The 21,484-nt window shown below is 34.8% G+C and overlaps 1 long non-coding RNA gene across 3 annotated transcripts in view; it reads left to right on the top strand.

Moving 5' to 3' along the window:
* The window catches only part of LOC112821801 (uncharacterized), a 353,780-nt gene that overhangs the window by 203,217 nt on the left and 129,079 nt on the right, over window positions 1-21,484 (top strand). For all 3 annotated transcript variants that reach the window (XR_012378853.1, XR_012378854.1, XR_012378855.1), the window contains exon 7: window positions 3,829-3,886. This is a non-coding gene — a long non-coding RNA (uncharacterized lncRNA). The remainder of the gene's footprint in view (window positions 1-3,828; window positions 3,887-21,484) is intronic.

A 21,484-nucleotide genomic window follows, 5' to 3' on the forward strand; every position in this document is an offset into this window, starting at 1 on the left:
AATCGCCTAGAGTAGGAACAAATGGATAATGACAATACCCCAAGAGAGTAAGATGTGTAGAGTCTTTAGAAGGCAAAAATTAAAGTGTGTATGCATGCTCAGGATGCTATTAGACAAAGAAAATGAGGTAATGAGGTTGCTGTTAGGCCTGCTGTTGAAAATTTTAGTTGTCACACTGAAAGATCAGTGATAAGTGCATTCTTTTACTATTTATTTGAGTGGATAGGTTTTTATAGATTTCTTCTAATTTCTGTATAATATCTAAATAGTTCATCTGTGAGTTCAAATCATATTTTTTAAAAAGCTTTACTGTTGTGTGGGAGGGATATTATGTGGAGAGGCTGCATTGTATTGGATAAAATATATTGAGAACCAAAAAAACTGTTTTTATCCACATTCTGCTGCTTGCCAGTTGTTAAAATCTCTTTGAAACCTAGTCTCTTTGTCTACAAAACAGATAATAATATTTCTCATTTTAGCTCAATTTTTAGCTCCATTTGTTTAGAGCACTAGCTAAGAAATGCTCAGATGGTTCCACTTTACAATCTTCAAAGTGCTCTACAACACAAAGATATATTATCATTAAGTACTAGGAACTGATCTTTGGTAACTTTGGGCATCCTATCCCCATCAAAATCTACTAGTAAGTTTTTAAGCATTACAATATTCCCTACCAGGAATCCCCTTCCCCAGGATTTACTACCTAAGTTGTCTTTCTTTGGAAGATCCTGAGTAAAATTATATTAACTTTCCATCTTGTTGCAGATATGGCCATTCCGTAGTCCTCTGCCTTATGGTTTCAGTCCATTTACTTCCCTATTAAACATGCCATTCTCTGTTCTAATCATTGTGTCAGTTAAAGTTTTGTTCAGAAAAATGAAACCAAGCAAAAAGAGACTTACTACAGGGAATTAGGTGTTTATAGGGAACTGGGGATGTACAGGGAATTAGGTATTTATATAGGAAACTAGATATTTACAGAAGTATTTTAAGGAGGTTGCCATTGGACTTTTTGTTACAAGATCACAACACTATAGCTATGATAAAGACAGAACAAAATCCTGCTATTGCCACTGCCACTACTACTACCACTGCCACCTTTTACCCAGATGGTTCATGACAAGGGAGCAAGAACATTTGGTCTGTCAGAGCTTGCTTCCTAACCACCACTACCTCCCAAATATGATGTGAATGCGACTCATTCACTTCTAGAAACCTAGTTTCTGAGGGAGTCGAAGTTGTGTGATTTTTGCCTTCTAATCTCTTCAAGAGGAGAGTAAAATGAAGTATACGAAACCAAGTCTAAGTAACCAGCACAGTTTCTATGTAGTTAATTTCATTTCTCTAGCTGTTCCTTAGTGGCCTTGGAACTTTTAACCCTCGAACCCCATGTCCCTATATACTCATGAGATACTGCAGTTCTGCCTTGGTCCTTTAAGAATTATGTGAGGGGAGACAAAAGAGCCACACCTTATGGAGCACTATGGTTAATTAAGCTATCATTCCTTTAATTCAAAAGTTAAAAGTAATAGGAAGGAATTCTTAGATATACATATTCTGAAGAAGCATGTTACCTTACTGAGAAACTGAAAAACTCATTACAATATATGTTTCATCAATCAAGAGAAAAATGAATATACACTTATAAGTGGGGAAATAGGGTCCTTGGGTTTTCTTTTAATTTCCCAGGTGAACAAAGAGATATATTTATTCAAGTACAGTGTTTGTCAGCAGGCACTATGCATGGTATCAATTTCATTCCCCTGTCACTGTGAGACTGATAGAATCCCTATCTCTAGTTGAGGGCATTTTGATATACATATTCTTACACACTTTTGGACATTTACAAAGTGTCTTAACACTATAGGATAAAATTCAGACCTTCTTTCAAAGATACAGAAAGAGTCCAAAAACTACTATGGCGCTCATGGAAAGGTACCTCAGATCTCCTGTTGTGCGGAGCATAATTAAAGACATGTCCAGTGCCATCTCTCTGGATCTACCACCATGTCTACAATAGGGCCATGCTTCCCTAACATTTCTGAGTCAGTGATTAAGCACAGCCAGAATACTAATGTTGGCTTATTCGGATGGCAGATTGGATTTTTCTTGTGGGCAAATCTGGGTTGGTAATCCCCTGCCTTTTTGGCTGACATTTTCTTAGATTTGCATTGCAACCAATTCTCCTTCTTGCTCCTCTTCTTTCACAGATGTCAGGACTACATTGCAGTCTGAAGGTTTTCTTTGACTACTGCTTCCTCCTCTTTATTCTTTGAAGGTGTTTCTCCAGGTCTCTTGAAAGACTGATTCCTATCTCAGTATTTGCTTCTCAGATGACCTGAACAAATACAGTGACTTTAAAGATTACAAATTAGAAATTGTTTTGAAGATGGTGGACATAGAATTTCCATCTTCATAGAGAATAGGGGTGGGAGTAATTGATTAAATCTAAATGGGGGAAGTTACTTCAAGGAGCATTTTCAAATACAAAATCTTATAGGTCCTGAGATGGGATAATATTGGAGGACAAGTTAGAAATACACTTTTTAGAGAGCTTTGGGAAGAGAGTCAATAAATTTATTGACTTATTATATTTATAATATATAAATAATGCCTGAATCTATGAATATTTTCCCTGAGAATTGGATCCCTGTCGGTTTCAGCCATAAAATTGTGCTATTGAACTGTTGATACTATCCGTCTCTAATACTAGTTTTGGGCAGTTTAGCCACATTGTAGGTTCAGTACAGTCAAGGTTGCTAATCATCATTTATGGCATGTGTCTGTAATTAAATGGATTTTGGAGTTCAGATAAGGAACAGAAGCTGATTACAATAGATAAACTATCTGAGCTTACTGTTTTAGTGATTTAAATAAGAAATAAGTTACCTTTATTGTAGAAGGTGCTTCTTTCTTGTTGTGGTAGCCCTAGTTCAGCAAACCTTCTCCTTTTCCTTACTGACTCCCTAGTATTGCCCATCATTAATCAACATGTTTCTTTAATATGGAACCCTGGCAGTTTTGCCCCCTCCCTAGGATCTGCCCCTGTGTTGTAGCTCGCTTAAGAAAGCACTTCTCATTTTTTCAAAGGTCTACATTTTAGGGTGTAGGCAGAGTTCTGTAAAGAGATGAACATGATGTCCATAACATGTAACAAGAACAAAGAAAAAAATTTTCAACTATTCACATTTGATATTTCATATTAGACTGTTATCTTTCTGCACCACTCATAATTTGTGAGCCTGTTCAGAATGTGTGATTATTCTTCAAAATGTTTGATAACTCATTCTTTGCACAAAAATATCAGAAGCTTAGGTGGGAAATATTTTAAATAATTATATATTTGGAGAGCAATCACTAAACTCAGATTTTAATATGTAAAGTTTTCTATTAGATGGCAATATATATTTTATTATACTTAATATAATTTTAGCAATACATTATATATATAAAATATATATATATATATTTCTGTACTCAGTTCATCTTGAATCTCATCCTTGGTGTGTAATTAAGGCAGTTTTCCTTTAGTCTGAATTTTATGAACTTTTAGTAGTCTCAGCTTCAATAACTATTTTCTTAGGAAGGCTGTATTTGTATAAATATATTAAGCTTGATTTTTCACTGAAAGCAAGTATGACTACATTTATTATTCCCAGTTTGAAAATAAAACCTTAAATCATAATCTCTAGATAAAGGACTTTCCTTTCATGATCCTAAGTAAAAAGAAAATCTGTTTCACTGTTTACTTAACATTTGATGGTGATGCAATAAATAAAACATTAGCCAAAGAGTGACTGTGTCTTTAACTGCTTTTCCTTTCTACAGGTTGTATTTCATGTGGATGTGCGTATGATGTGCCATAGCAACATGACATCTTGATTAGGTGAGTCTGTCAAGACTGCTTTAAAGAACATTCTCACTGCAGAGTTCCCAGGTCATGACATTGTATTGCTGGTATTCCTAGCCTAAATGCTGATGAAAATGGGATCTTTTTTGCTTTCTTGGTGATCTTTGGTAGAGAAAATTGAATTCCAGTTTCCATGGAAATACTATTTGTGGGTTGGTTTATTTTTTTTATGGGACTTATATTAAAAGTGAAATCAGGGAAATACCCAAAAAGTCTATGGAGGTAAGGGCAAAGCAATATCAAAACAGAGGTTATATATCTTATTCTTCTTATAGAACAGCCATAGTAAGAGATTTAGAGAGCTTCAGTAGTGGACATGTCTTATCAACATAAGACATGTTAGTACATTATATATGCAAGAAATAATATCTTGATTAATATTCTTACCCAATCTGTACATATGTAATTTTTCTGCTAATATATTTTGACCCCAAATACGTAATTGTGAACATTCACTTGCAAAATTTTCTTGATTTGGATACAGACACTCTTGCTGATTGATGTTTTATTTATTGCATTACCACCAAATGTTAAGTAAACAGGGAAGCTATCTTATACTATAGCTGGTTAAGGCACTGCAAGAGCAGGGAGGTGAACATCTGAACAAATGGATTTTCCTGTCTCATTCATGACCCAGTGGGTAAGATCTTGATTCTCTTTGGCAAATAGAGGAAAATATCCCAGAGTTTCCAGATTCCTGTTAGTTTATGCTGCCATTTAGGTGTTGATAATAACTAATAAAGGGAGTTGTGCAGCTAGTCTGGTGTGGTAAAATGAATGTTGGCCTGTCAGGTAGCATCCCTTCATATGAATCATGTTTTTTTGTCTGACCATGTGTGTGATCATGTGCAAAACATACCACTTTTTGCAGTCATAGTCTCTTTATCTGTAAAACGAAGTGCTCCTATAAGGTGATCCTCAGCCTTAATAATAGGTTTGTGATTCTATGGATTTTTAATGAATGATTTTTTTTTTCTGCCTGATGAATGGTATTAGTGCTCTGGTTGCCAGAATGATCACACTGTATGCAATTGGACAGATCGATTATGGACATGATAAGCATTTAAAGTAATGTGATTTTCTCATGTCTGGAGTATTTCTAAATAAAACCAGAGGCTAATGAACTGCTTTGTTTGATTCAAGATGCTATAGTTGTTTTTCTCCTTTTGCTAAGTCTCTTTCCAGGAGGCATGGGTTGTCGATTGAATGAAATATTAAGAACCCTTCCAATTTTATTATTTTCTGAAATATTACCTGATAAACACCATATATTGGTATTGAAAGAGATGGGACCTTTCCTGATTTCTATTACTCTTTTCTTTTTTGTCCTCTGGAAAAACAATATTTCTTTCCTAGATTACCACTTCTTTTTGTCGTGCAGAATAATTAAAATATTCAAAAGCAAATCGCCATCACATTTTAAGAATGTTCAACCATATTTTAGTTGAACTTGCAGGTTTATGAAAATTTCCTTTTCAATTCATTCCTCATACAGCACTGAAATATTAATACTGACCACGGTGTGAATATGTTAGTTTTAGTAGGAGTACTTTCAGATAATAAGTAATTAGTCTTGCAAGTAACTGATAAAAACTGCTGTCATATCTATGAGAATTTGAGAATCTTGTAACCTTTCTTCCTGTTGTAAGTGCATATTCAGGTTGCTGGAAATGCTTTTTTTTTTGCTTTTATTAGCCTTATTATTTTTAGTGAAAAGACACATGTCTCAGGATATTTATACATTTGCCTGGGAAATATAGAAGGAATCAGTGATATATGTGGTGCCAAGCATATTATATATCTTTAATGCTTACATATTTCAAATTATATATATATTCTCCCCAGGGTGATTAGATAGGTCCTTTCTGGAGTTACTGTAACAAAGGTTTTATTTACCTAAAGGGACAAAGGGAACTATTTAGGAGAATGAGGCAATTAAGCAATTTATATAACATTCTGAAAACATTCAGTATTTCCCACCATTTGATTTTCACTTCTGGAGAGCTACTTTTCTCACACTATCAGATTAGAGTAGTTAGATCCTCGTACCCTCTCCCCTGTCATTCTTCTTTTCATCATGAAATTATATGTTCTTTTATAAAAACATTTTCTGAAAAATTAATACTTACATTGAATTTTGCAAACTTAACAATATAGGATTTGAGGTGTTTTACTCCAAAGAATTAACATAAAATAATTTTTTAAAGTACACTTTTGTGAAAGTATTATTACCTGCAAATTGTGTCTTGCAAATTCTGTCCATATTATCACTCCCATATATTCAGGATGAGAAATAAAACAAATGGAATGAAACCAAACCAAACCAAACAAAAGAAAGAAAATACTAGGGGAGAATAATCTATCATAAAACAAGAACAAAAGCTCTCAAGTCTACTGGTGGGGGGAGAAAGCAGGTGGGAAAAATATATGAGTAAATATAATTTATGACTGATCCAAAAATTTCAGTATAGTCTAGAGTATCAATCTGTAGAAATACAAAACGGTTGCCCAAATTCTTAACAAGTACTAACACTAACCAGATTAAAAGATGCAGTTCTCCCTTCTGCTAGTCCCTGTTCCCTACAAAAATAAATAGCAATAAAATTGACGGCAACAAAAACAAGAAGTGAAGATCTTGGGAAATGCACTAAATGGATTATCATTTTCTAACAATTGTTTATTAGACTGTATTTATTAAGTGGTTATGCAGGAACAGTTTTTCCTTGCCTTCCTGTATGTTAGGTACTGTATTATATTTATCTTAGGCAGAACATCTAGCATCTAATAGGAATTCTAAACACCAAAGATAAGATGACAGTTTTATATTCTGTGGGTCTTAAAAGCCCTGGCAAATAGTAAATAGCACCATGTCTTTCTCCCAGAGAGAAAAGAAATACAGGTAGAAGAAGTTTAAGTGAATGAGTTATAGAGTGTGGTCACAGAATCTTTTCTAAGTAGCCTATTAGGGAGTTGGCAGTTGTCTAAAAAGAAAATGAGTTCTGATGAGGAAACCTGGATTTGTTTCTCAGCACTGACTTTGTGGACATACATCCTTGAGGAAGTTACCAAACTTCTTTGTGTTTACTTAACAGTAAAATGAGAAGATAGGATTAAATGATCTCAAAACTCCTCTTCAGTTCATGTTGTTTATGACATAATGTACATAAGACTTACTTAGGACTTAGTATGTATCAGACCCTGTAGGATACTATTACTTTAAGAGTTTTACATGGATTGTGTAATTGTCAAACAACCCTGTGAAGTAGGTACTATTATTAGTTGGCTTTTTTGAGGAAACTAAACTTAGGGATTCAAGTATCAAGCAATGCACATGTTTAGGAACAGCAGAATTGAATTTTTAAATGAGGCCATCTGACTCCAGAGTCCACCAGCTTAAGGACCATGCTGTATATCCCTAACATCCACAAGCCAGTCAAGACTTAGGAAGTCACAAGTGTGTGTGAAACCTGTATTCTTTCCAACTTTATTCTCCCAGAGTAGATAGTTATTTGCCCATCAGCCTGGCTTATGCTACAGTGAAACGTTACTTCCCCTTTGGTTAACATTTTCTCTTCATGCTCACTCTTTAGTTATAATCTCAAGAGTAGCACATCTTCCAATGGAATATTTCTACTGAGTATTTTCCAGAGACTGCCCATGCAGTCATTGAATGTGAATCAGAGGGAAGTTATGGAAATTATAAATGAACAGTCAAGGGAGAGTCTTTTGTAGCAAAATTATAGGAGTGTCTCCCGAGGTCAAAGTCAAAGTAAGGATGAATTAACTCCCGAAGCAATTTCGAAAAGGTGAAATTCAATGATATTGCAGTTGTTGGACCAGGTGTTAAAATGTTATTGGGTGTTAATTTAATTTTCATCCTGTCAACACTCATCTGAACTGTAACAGCTGCTAAACACGGTTCCACAAGAGCAAACCATCCACAGAGAGGAAGCAGATGCCTAATCAATAGGGCCAATAGAAATGTGTGGCTCAGCTGAGCAACTTGCGCAAGGGGGAATGAATCCCATAGGGCTTTGTCTTACCTGAATGGAAAAGAACTTTAAAGATAGTGAGACTATTTAAGCAGTAGGAACAGAAGACTGAAAGTCCTAGGTTGCCTTCCTATTTTATTCTTTCTTTCTTTCTTTCTCCTTTCTTTCTTTCTTTTTCTTTCTTTCTTTCTCTCTTTCTTTCTTTCTTTCTTTCTTTCTTTCTTTCTTTCTTTCTTTCTTTCTTTCTTTCTTTTCTTTCTTTCTTCTTTCTTTCCTCTCTCTCTCTTTCTTTTCTCTCTCCCTCTTTTCCTTCCTTCCTTCCTTCCTTCCTTCCTTCCTTCCTCTTTTAATCCTTCATGACCTTGGATTGACAACCCCTTGGTTTCTCAGTCCCCCCAAGTTTCAAATCTATTGCTATCTTTACTGCTATCTCAGAGGCCTTGCACAGTTCAGATTAAAAACTGACTGCTTCTTTATAAAAGTTATAACAGGAAAGAGATACTAATGATGATGTAATAGTTAATAGCTGTTCTTCATTGTATCCTAGGTGGATAGGAATAGATGACTTGTAACTGAGAAAGGCATTTTGAATTTAAATAATTTTTTGACTGCTATACTTGCTAACATAATAGGATATGTAATTTCCCCTATTGGAGATTTTCAAATAAAATGGTAGATTACTATGTTTTTGCCAAGTGAAATTTTACCCTGAAATTGTGATTTGACTCTATTAACCTCTTCTAGTTAATTAATTTGCCATGCATTTAATAATTTTTTTGTAAGTTTGTATGCCTCATCAAAAATATCACCTTTGTTTAATGCATCTCAGACTAGGCTATAAATCCTTCTGGGATTATGTGGTTGTGTGCCAGCAATTCTCCAAACTCTCCTACGCAGGAGAGTTTGGCATCTTGGAACTTCAGTATTATTAGAAGGTTGGGAATTGTTTTTCTTTTCTTTTCTTTTTTTTAATAAGTGAAAACGATTGGATTTAAAGGAATAGAATGCAAATTTTATGTAGTTATTAAAATGATTAATCTTTCAAACAGTTTGAATGTTGAGATAGACTTTTTTGGCCTATATGCATACACTTGGCAATTGTTCTCCTTTTAGGGATCAGCAGGGAAAAGATTCACTATGGCTACTCATCTAATACGATCTCCTAAAGGAGAAATCTTTCACTTTCCTGAGCTTATTAAATGTCAAATAAAGCAAAACAACACAAAACAAAGAAACACCTGTCTTCTTCGTAGAATTTCACAGTGCTTATATTGTTTCCCTTCTTCTGCTTTCTATTTCTGTAGAAAGTAAAAGCTTTAAAGAAGTATGCTGTGTATTATTTTATCCTATATTGGAATGGGAGTACTGTGACCTTACTGCAAAAAAAGGTTAGTTTTGAGTAGATAAAATATTGTGGCATTTGGGCTGATGAACTGGCCTTTTTAATATTTTGGAGATAAAGTGAGTTATGATTGGGGAGAATTCAAAAGACCATCAGAGGCACATTGAGAATTTTGTATTATGAAATTCTTATCCCAAACATAAATGCAAATAAGGTAGATAAAGAGAACTGAGCCAGGCTTTTAATAGAACAATAATTTTGGAATAGCTCTTTGGAGATCTTAGTAAAAAATCAAAAGGTAAAAGCAAGAATTATATTTGTTAGCATTTAACTGAAACTGGGGACAAGAGCCAATATTGGTATGTTTAGTATGACAACATACTACATGGTTCCAATTTTGTGTTAGGTATTTGAAAAGCTTAAAATTTGGTGCAGGAATATGATATTAGAAATTCTTTCATTCCTTCCTCTCTCCTTTCCCCCTCTCATCCTTCCTCCCTGCTCCTCACCATTTTTCCTACTGGTAAGAAATGAATGTAGATGGAACACTCTGATGAATGGATTTTGTGCAATTTTAGTGAACAAATATGTACTTAACAGGTTAAATTGGGTTTCTCAGTGTGTTCACACATTATCAGAGTTATTTATAATATAACCTGTATTCTTATGGCTGTGGATGAATTTCATTACACAATTTATATAAAATAGATAATAGATTAATGAATTATTATTTCCTTACTTTCACTAATTAGGTTAATATTAAATGAGATCAACTAAATTCTGAAGCTTTTAATGGAAAATTGATGTAGCTTTTGTGAGCCCTAGAAATCTTATTTCTTTGTTCTATCACTGTAATATATAGAGAGATTCATCATCGAAATTTGATATTTAAATCAAATTAAAGGGTATGATCAGCTTTATAAATTTTATGAAAAAATTAAAGTTCATAGAGAAATTAATGTTTTATCTTTTCACTTACAACTGGAAGGTTTTCTAAAGAGAAAACTGCTTACAGCTATTCACTCTTTTTTCAGTGATTTCAGTACAAAAATGAACAATTTCAGGTGCCACTTTATTTTGACTGTGCTGTCTAGTAACTAGTGTGATTGTTTGATAGAGCAGAGTAAGTAAAAAATGAGAGCCAAAGGAGGAGATAGAGAGAATGCTAGTAACAGATTCTGTGAAAACCCCTGTAAGATTTAGACATGTTTTAATCTTAGTTGGTTAGTTCACATTTCACTCAAGAATTTAGTGGGAAAGATATTGATGTACATAACTTTGTTTATTTTCCTATATATCCTTTATATAGGGTTTTAGGCTTATTATAAATTTTAAAGTTATAATAATATGACATCCTACTATTGTTATCATACAAATAAATACTCATTGCCTTTTTTCTATGGAACTCAAAGAGTTTAGATACATTATTTAGTAAATGCACTGTCATATACTCATCCTGTAAGTCTCTGCTTAAATTTTAGAGTGGTTTATCTTTCGTCTAGAATAAGGTAGGTCTCCACCTTTCTAACACCTTTAATGAATTATTTAGTGTTCGTTGTCTTCCTCGGTGTACCTCTATGCTTATCACCCTACCTGGTACATGATGTGTTGAATTAAATTTAACAGAATTTCTCAGATACTCCTTTACATTTATTTGAAAGAGCTTATCCGCATTTGCTAGTTGGAGGAAACCAACAAAAAGAGATTAAGATTTGCTCATGATCTCATGATCTCTGGAATCACTAGAATCCTCATTTACTGAGTTTTATTCTAATGCTCTTCTTAAGGTAGTACTATAATCCTTAAACCTAAATGTAGCCTATGGCTAATGAAAGCTGAATGCTAAGACATATATCTAAGCATAGCCTAGAATTCAAAAATGTTGGATCTTACACTAATCCTGCTACTAATAAGTTTGGAGAAGTTTCTTATATAAGTATGAATATAAATGATCTTTGCAGAAGTTGTTTTCTTGTTTCATAACTCTAATAACATTATACTGAAGTTATTTTAAAGTATATTTTCAAGATATTTGGTGCAACACGGTCGTTTGAGAATTCCATGCTTTGCTTTTTCTCCAGAGCACTTAGCATTACTTTACATTTATATATTTTGTGTATTTTTTTTCATTCCAGGTGGAAGCTCTGTGGAGGGAGGGACTTTGTTTAGGTTGTTCACTTCTGAACGCTCCTCTTAGAAAAGTGCCTGGAGCAGCACTGATGCCTAGTTAGTGTTAGATAAGTCAGTGAATGAATGAATCATTCTTGTGGGTGGTCAGCAATGACTCTACAGCTGAGCTTCGGTCTTGGTGAACTCTGACCTACTGCAAGCTTTCAGCTCTACTTTCTGGCAGTTGTTCTAGCAGTACTTTTGCTTTTGTTTTAGCTTCAGCTTTGGTTGCTTCTTCATTTTTATCTTTTGTCCAGATGAATTAACTGGGATTCTATCGTGGCAAGACATCAATGTAGTATCTCCTTTCACTGTTATTCTAAGATTTTAAGGTTGTGGCATTTCTTGTTACTTATAAGGAATGGTTTTTGTAGGGTAGACCAGTCAAGGATGATAACTTGCTAAGGTGCTGTGCTCAGATTCAGAGATCTATGCTCAGGTGGGCTTGCTTGTGTAGGCCATCTACTGGTGAGGTTTACCTCAGCAGTGGATAAGTGAAATGATACAGATATACAATATGTCAAATAAAATAATAGTATAATGCCAACTAATCTCAGAGAAAGATAACTCTTTTGTGGAACAGAAGGAACCAATATAAATGAAATAGCATATTCTAAGCGGTAATTGTTACTCATTACTGTAATCTAATTTTGACTTTAAATTCCAAACCTAAGTATCTTACCCTGGATCTTTTGATAGTATCAGATGGTCCTTGGCTTTCCTAAAAATTAAGACTCTTTCCGTGTACAAGTGTTGAAGATTTACTTTACTAGGTAGGCCAAATGACTGAAGAATCAATTTGTATGTTTTAAAATATAGGAACTATCACAAGAATAATGTAACTATGGCATGTTTCCAAGAAATGATTTGGGAATAGATTTTATTGGACAAAATATATTCATAGTATGTGACTGCTCTGTAAATTTTGGCCTACAGTAGTAGAATATGTGTCCGTTTGTAGATGCAAGGAAGAGGAAAAATATAATTTGCTGCTATGCTGTGGTAATAATAAGTTCCTAGAGGGACATCAGGCTAAAAATAATTTATTGAAACTGCCCTCGATTTCTAAAGACAATTCTGAGTTGCACTTAGAACATAGCCATTGATTACAAAGTGTGATTTGAGAAGGCAAAAGAGGCCAATTTTCCTGCAAACAAATTAAGAGATGCATATTGACTGCAGGGAAGTATGTCATCACTGAGAAATCGAAAGCAATGGGACTTTAGGAAATCAATCAGCAGTCCAGTCAAATTAGATTTTTTTCTCATACTTTGTTGCTGGAACCCTATGTGGGATGTACATATTTTCAGCAGATATAAACTTTTTATTTTTATAGTAAACCAAGGTCAATAAAATGAGTAGAGGGACAGGTTACAGGTTCTAACTCATTCACATTGCATATTTTCAGAACCCTAAAAAAATCCTAAAAGTTCCCTGAAATCCTATGTAAATATACATTCTTATATAATAAATTTTGTCCCAGTGACCCATTTTTCTTAGCACTTTGGGTGCCCTATGAGAAGGTATGACTCTAATCTGAGACCAATAACCAGTTGCCACATTTATTTTAACATTTTGGGGAATGAGAAAAAAACAGTATTTTTTTTCAATACTATAGCATTACATTCTAGTCAGTTCTACGTGGAGATGTATGCTATAAGATTTCAAGTTTACTTTTTTTTTCTTGAAATAATGATAGGAAAATATTTTTAAAGATAAAAATTCAAATAATGCTGTTAGATCTCAAGCACAAAATGATTCATTTGAACATACGTATTTGCTCAATGTGGTACTAAATGCTCTTTGTTTCTTAAGATAATAAAACACAGTTGATAGTTAACAAGTGCACAGTATGCCCCAAATTTCTTATCTTCAACATGATGATAGACACTTTTTCCAGGAACCTTTTAAAAAAGTATTTGTAGGGAGTTAAAACCTATCCTCCAAATATATCAAGTTAGGGTGTATTAGGTGGTTGATAAAATGGGACTGAGATGTGTATAGTAAGCCAGTTTTAAATACCTAAGTTAAATTCAACTTGTTTCATTAAGTACTATGTGCAAAGCCCTGTGCTACCTGCACTAGAGTATCAAAATGCCTTTGATGCAGTTTTTATTTTCAAAGAGATTATACTCAATAATGTGTTCAATTGGAGCACCTGGGTGGCTCAGTCATTAAGCATCTACCTTCGGCTCAGGTCATGATCCCAGGGTCCTGGGATTGAGCCCTGCATTGGGCTCCCTGCTTGGCCGGGAAGCCTGCTTCTTCCTCTCCCACTCCCCCTGCTTGTGTTCCCTCTCTCGCTATCTCTCTCTCTGTCAAATAAATAAATAAATAAAATCTTTAAAAAAATGTTCAATTAATACAATATAGACTCAGGTTTGAGTGCATTTCTTACTAGAAAATGTCCATTTTCCTTCTATAATTAATCTAGGACAATAAAAGTAAAAATATTTTTAAATGTCTTTATTTTTTTATTTTAGAAGATATATTTAGGGATATTAAAAACAATAGCACATATTGTATATTTTATAATTACAAAAATAATGCATGCCAAGAATAGAAAATTCAGACAGCATGAATTAACTCGAAAAAGAACATAAAAAGGATTCATGATTCTACCACTTAATAATGAGCACTGCAACAGAGTAAGCCCTGTTGACTGCTATTGGCAAAATATATTTCCAGTATTTTCTCCAGTTTTGTTTCAAGATTGCAGAATAAACATACTGCAGTCATCTTTTGTTGCCTCAAACCTTAGTTAGCAATGACAGGTATAAAAGTAAATAAATGTGTGTATATGTAATGTATAAATATGTATATATATAGCATATATCTAGTGTGTATGTATATATGTGTGTATATATAACATATATAATATATATAATTTATATTGTATATACATGTATATTGTATATATACTATATATATATTAAATACTGTAAAGATTTATATATACTCTGGTTTCTCTTCAAATCATATAAATAGTGGGACACCTGGGTGGCTCAGTCAGTTAAGCATCCAACTCGATTTCAACACAGGTGATCATCTCAGGGTCATGAGATCCAGCCCCATGAGTCAGGTTCCCCACTGGGCATGGAACCTGCTTAAGATTCTCTCTTTCTCCCTCTCCCTTTGCCCCTCCTCCTCCTCCTCCTCCTCAGTACTTTTGTAGTTTTCTTCATTTTAATCCTAGATATTTTGGACAAAGTTTGTGTATAAGTATTTTCATATTTTCACTCTTCCTATTTTCTAAGATACAAAGAAAAGTTACTAAGATTTGCATTTAATTTTTAAATTATCTTCCTCCATTCCCTAATTAATTTAAATAATTTTTATTTGACTGTATTAATTATAATTCTTCATGTACCCTCAGAGTGTCTTCTGATACCCAAGTTTTTTTTTCCAACATGCATCCTGACTCAAGCTGTATACATTTGCAATATCTGATTTTTAACCACACACTCTTCATCCTATTGACCCAGAGTGAAAATTGATACTCTTGTCTGAAGGACTGTTCCCTTGAGTATATTTAAACCAGACCGATCTCTGTGTTTAATTTGGGTTCATCAGGAACCATTAGCCTTGATTGGTTTGTTTTTCTCCCCCTCCATCTCAGGACTTGATTCTATTGAGTTAACAACTATTCTCCCCAGAGAATAGCTACCACAAGCCTATTTCAAGTAATTCCAATCTCTCGCTTATAGAAATTGAACTGATCTTTTTTTTTTTCTTTCTGGTTTTATTTGAAGAACTGCTGTAATGAATTCTGTATTTGTTCAAATCTTCGAAGATCTGTGAGGACAAAACAGTTACTCAAATCTCTATCATGTTAGCATGCTATTTATCATACTTTCCAATCGTCATTGCTAAATTATGCAATCCAGTTGAAAAGAATAAGCATAATTTATTGAAGACTCATATACTGACATCCAGTAAATCTCATAAATCATGATTTGACTAATTTGAGATTTATGGTATTTAAGAAAAGAGCTAGGTATATGTTTATTTTTGCAAAATATCAGAAAAATAGATTAGTAAGCATTTTAGTAATATAAATAAGACTGAGGAAGAATTATTAGGAACAGACTATATTTCTTTTAAAATATTGTAGCATAACACATTGCTAAGAAAATAAGGTAATCTATTGAGTTATTGAATTTGCTAGGGAGCAGATTACATCTATGAGCCCCATCATAGCTCTTTTATAATAGTGCTTAATTAAGTTTTGCTGCTAATATGTGCAATCTGTCCCTGAGTACAGTAAAACTCTCATTCAGATTTTACTACTATAATTCTGAGGTAGAAAAACCACTGTATTATCATTCAAAACATATAGTTCTTGCTCTACTTTTGAATAACTGTGACTTATGACCTCAAGTAATTTACCTCTTCTGAGTTAATTGCTTATTAATAAAATGAAAAAAAAGCACTATGCATACCTCACAGAGTTACTTTGAGAGTTAAATGAGCTTGAGTCTGAAAGCCATCTTAAAAATCATAAATCAACAAAATCCTAATACTCATTACTATGTACCTGAATACTTTTATTATAAATTCACAAGATGATTTTGTCTTCAGTTTTTGAATTCTGTATGGTAAGGAGCACAGTGGCTTGTGTGAGCTTGTCTAAATTGCAATTTGTATGAAACAGCTTTGATAATTGCCTTGGCTACAAAATTCTTGAATAATTCTCAGTTTCACTTAAAATATTTGAATGAGTAGGTAAATACCACTGTTATCTTGGAAAAATAGTAAGATTCCTCAGTTAAGCTCTCAAAACCTTTCCATTCTGTAAATTAAACTCATCACTTGTATTTAAGGGTAAATTCTGATAAGCCCGCATTTACTCTTATACTTTACAGCACAGATTTTACATGTGGCAGGTTTTAAATCAGTGATGCTGGGGTGCCTGGGTAGTGCAGTCAGTTGAGCATCCAACTCTTGGTTTCTGCTCAGGTCATGATCTCAGTGTTGTGAGATCCAGCCCTGAGTCAGGCTCTGAGTTTGGCATGGAGTCAGCTTGAGATTCTCTCTCCCTCTGCCCCTTCTGCTTGTGCTCGCTAACTCTCTCAAATAAATAAATAAATAAATAATCAGTCAATCAATCAATTAATTAATTGCTGTTTTCCCATAAAATCAAAAAAGAAAACTCTACATAAAGCAAACTCAAAATACATCCTTACAAGAAATTTTATAGATAAGTAACAAAGTTTAAGACTTGCCTATTACACTCTCATTAAGTAATTATATTCAGAAAACTGTAACCCTATTTTTTTAAGATTTTATTTATTAATTTGAGAGAGATCGTGAGAAAGAGAGCGAGCGAGCGAGGACAAGCTAGGGGAGAGGCAGAGGGAGAGAGAGAAACAGGGAGCCCAATGCGGGACTCCATCCCAGGACCCTGGGATCATGACCTGAGCCAAAGGCAGACACTTAACCGACTGAGCCACCCAGGTGCCCAGAAAATTATAACCTATTGTTGAAAACTAAATACAAAAAAAATTAAAGTATTAAATATTAAGTATTATGTATTAAATAATATAACTTGTATACTGAGGCACTTTTCTTTTTCCAGATAGCTACTACATGAGAAGTACCCTTTGTTTAGGGGAAGATGGTCTCAAGAGAATAGCAGAACAAAGGCAAAAGCCTAATGTTCTTGCCTTTTCTATTTTAAAGGATATTATCCAGGTATAAGACTACAAAATTAGGGAAAGGGTACATACCACACAGAAGCAGGGTTTTTTCCCCAGAACCCTCGCCAGAGTAGAGAAAGCTCTTTAGAGCTGAAAGGCAGTTAGCAATCTAGATACTGTGTGACTTTCTTACCCTTTCCTATTCCACTTGAGGTGATTCTAAACTGATAGGGAAAAAGTGGAATCCCCTGATAACTTTAGGGATTTGCAATTAGGTAAAAATTTGTGCTGCCACAGTTCTATGTGTCTTCTTGGCAGAAGAGAATAGAATGAAATGGCTAAATGGGTTCTCCATGCACCAAGACTTAACAGTATAGGCAGATTTTTTTATTAATTATTGTTATCTTAATCACCATATAAGTACATCATTAGTTTTTGATGTAGTGTTCCATGATTCATTGTTTGCATATAACACACAGTGCCCCATGTAGTACGTGCCCTCCTTAATACCTATCACCAGGCTAACCCATCCCCCTAACCCCTCTCCTCTGGAACCCTCAGTTTGTTTCTCAGAATCCATAGTCTCTCATGGTTCGTCTCCCCCTCCAGTTTCTCCCCATTCATTTTTCCCTTCCTGCTATTTTCTTCTTTTTTTTTTTTTTTTACATATAATGTATTAATTGTTTCAGAGCTACAGGTCGGTGATTCAACAGTCTACACAATTCACAGCGCTCACCATAGCACATACCATCCCCAATGAATATCACCCAGCCACCCCATCCCTCCCACCCCCGACCACTCCAGCAACTCTGTTTGTTTCCTGAGATTAAGAATTCCTCATATCAGTGAGGTCATATGATACATGTCTTTTTCTGATTGACTTATTTCTCTCAGCATAATACCTCCAGTTCCATCCATGTTGTTGCAAATGGCAAGATTTCATTCATTTTGATGGCTGCTTAATATTCCATTCTGTATATATATATATATATATATATATATACACATATATATACATATATATACACACACACTATATATATATACTGTATATATATATATATACAGTGTATATATACATACATATATATATATATATACACTTCTTCTTTATCCATTCATCTTTATCCATTCTTCTTTATCCATTCATCTATCGATGGACATCTTGGCTCTTTCCATAGTTTGGCTTTTGTGGACCTTGCTGCACAAACACGGGGGTGCATGTACCCTTTCGGATCCCTACATTTGTATCTTTGGGGTAAATACCCAGTAGTGCAATTCCTGGGTGGTATGGTAGCTCTATTTTCAAATTTTGAGGAACCTCCATACTGTTTTCCAGAGTGGTTGCACCAGCTTGCAGTCCCACAACAGTGTAGGAGGGTTCCCCTTTCTCCGCATCCCCGCCAACATCTGTCGTTTCCTGACTTGTTACTTTTAGCCATTCTGACGGGTGTGAGTTGGTATCTCATTGAGGTTTTAATTTGGATTTCCCTGATGCAGAGTGATGTTGAGCACTTTTTCGTGTCTGTTGGCTATTTGGATGTCTTCTTTGGAAAAATGTCTGTTCATGTCTTCTGCCCATTTCTTGATTGGATCATTTGTTCTTTGGGTGTTGAGTTTAATAAGTTCTTTGTAGATTTTGGATACTGGCCCTTTATCTGATATGCCATTTGCAAATATCTTCTCCCATTCTGTCAGTTGTCCTTTGGTTTTTTTGACTGTTTCTTTTGCTGTGCAAAAATATCTTATCTTGATGAAGTCCCAATTGTTCATTTTTGCCCTTGCCTCCCTTGCCTTTGGCGATGTTTCTAGGAAGAAGTTGCTGTGGCTGAGGTCAAAGAGGTTGCTGCCTGTGTTCTCCTCTAGAATTTTGATGGACTCCTGTCTCACGGTTAGGTCTTTCAACCATTTGGAGTCTATTTTTGTGTGTGGTATAAGGAAATGGTCCAGTTGCATTCTTCTGCATGTGGCTGTCCAATTTTCCCAACACCATTTCTTGAAGAGACTTTTTTCCATTATGCATCCTTTCCTGCTTTGTTGAAGATTAGTTGACCATAGAATTGAGGGTCCATCTCTGGGCTCTCTATTCTGTTCCATTGATCTATGTGTCTGTTTTTGTGCCAGTACCATACTGTCTTGATGATTACATCTTTGTTAATAGAGCTTGAAGTCCAGAATTGTGATGGCACCAGCTTTGCTTTTCTTTTTCAACATCCCTCTGGCTATTCAGGGTCTTTCCTGGTTCCATAAAAATTTTAGGATTATTTGCTCCATTTCTTTAAAAAAAGAGGATGGTATTTTGATAGGGATTGCATTGAATGTGCAGATTGCTCTAGGTAGCATTGACATCTTCACAATGTTTGTTCTTCCATTCCATGAGCATGGAATGTTTTTCCATTTCTTTGTGTCTTCCTCAATTTCTTTCATGAGTATTTTATAGTTTTCTGAGTACAGATTCTTTGCCTCTTTGGTTAGATTTATTCCTAGGTATCTTAATGGTTTGGGTGCAGTTTTCAATGGGATCGACTCCTTAATTTCTCTTTCTTCTGTCTTGTTGTTGGTGGATAGGAATGCCATTGATTTATGTGCATTGATTTTATATCTTGCCACTCTACTGAATTCCTGTATGAATTCCAGCAGTGTTGGGTGGAGTCTTTGGGTTTTCCACATAAAGTGTCATATCATCTGCAAAGAGTGAGGGTTTGACTTCTTTGCCGATTCGGATGCCTTTTATTTCTTTTTGTTGTCTGATTGCTGTGGCTAGGACTTCTAATACTGTGTTGAATAGTAGTGGTGAGAGTGGACATCCGTGCCGTGTTCCTGACCTTAGGGAAAAAGCTCTCAGTTTTTCCCCATTGAGAATGGTATTCACTGTGGGTTTTTCATAGATGGCTTTTATGATATTGAGGTATGTCCCCTCTATCCCTATATTCTGAAGAGTTTTGATCAAGAAAGGTTGCTGTACTTTGTCAAATGCTTTTTCTACATCTATTGAGAGGATCATATGGTTCTTGTTCTTTCTTTTATTAATGTATTGTATCACACTGATTGATTTGCGGATGTTGAACCAACCTTGAAGCCCAGGGATAAATCCCACTTGGTCGTGGTGAAGAGTCCTTTTAATGTACTGTCAGATCCCATTGGCTAGTATTTTGGTGAGAATTTTTGCATCCATGTTCATCAAGGATATTGGTCTATAATTCTCCTTTTTGATGGGGTCTTTCTCTGGTTTTGGGATCAAGGTAATGGTGGCCTCATAAAAGGAGTTTGGAAGTTTTCCTTCCCTTTCTATTTTTTGGAACAGTTTCAGAAGAATAGGTATTAATTCTTCTTTAAATGTTTGGTAGAATTCCTCTGCGAAGCCATCTGGCCCTGGGCTTTTGTTTTTTGGGAGATTTTTGATGACTGCTTCAATTTCCTTAGTGGTTATAGGTCTGTTCAGGTTTTATTTTTCTTCCTGGTTCAGTTTTGGTAGTTTATATATCTCTAGGAATGCATCCATTTCTTCCAGATTGTCTAATTTGCTGGCATATAATTGCTCATAATATGTTCTTATAATTGTTTTTATTGTTTTTTGTGTTGGTTGTGATCTCTCCTCTTTCATTCATGATTTATTTATTTGGGTCCTTTCTCTTTTCTTTTTGAGAAGTCTGGCCAGGGGTTTATCAATCTTGTTAATTCTTTCAAAGAACCAGCTCCTAGTTTCGTTGATCTGTTCTACTGTTCTTTTGGTTTCTATGTCATTGATTTCTGCTCTGATCTTTATTATTTCTCTTATCCTGCTGGGGTTGGGCTTTATTTGCTCTTCTCTCTCCAGCTCCTTTAGGTGTAGGGTTAGGTTGTGTATTTGATACCTTTCCTGTTTCTTGAGAAAGGCTTGTATTGCTATACCTTTCCTATTAGGACTGCCTTTTCTGCATCCCAAAGATTTTGAACAGTTGTGTTTTCATTTTCATTAGTTTCCATGAATTTTTTAAATTCTTCTTTAATTTCCTGGTTGACCCATTCATTCTTTAGTAGGAGGCTGTTTAGCCTCCATGTATTTGAGTTCTTTCCGACTTTCCTCTTGTGATTGAGTTCTAGTTTCAAAGCACTGTGTTCTGAAAATATGCAGGGAATGATCCCAATCTTTTGGTACCAGTTGAGTCCTGATTTGTGACCCAGGATGTGATCGATTCTGGAGAATGTTCCATGGGCACTAGAGAAGAATGTGTATTCTGTTGCTTTGGGATGGAATGTTCTGAATATATATGTGAAGTCCATTTGGTCCAGTGTTCATTTAAAGTCTTTATTTCCTTGTTGATCTTTTGCTTATTAGATGGTCAGTCCATTTCAATGAGGGGGGTGTTAAAGTCCCCCACTATTATTTTATTGTTGTCGATGTGTTTCTTTGCTTTTGTTATTAATTGGCTTATATAATTGGCTGCTCCCA

This window comes from Callorhinus ursinus, unplaced genomic scaffold (assembly GCF_003265705.2).
Source record: "Callorhinus ursinus isolate GAN/ISIS: 27379988/994484 unplaced genomic scaffold, GSC_fseal_2.0 scaffold8, whole genome shotgun sequence".
Taxonomy (NCBI): domain Eukaryota; kingdom Metazoa; phylum Chordata; class Mammalia; order Carnivora; family Otariidae; genus Callorhinus; species Callorhinus ursinus.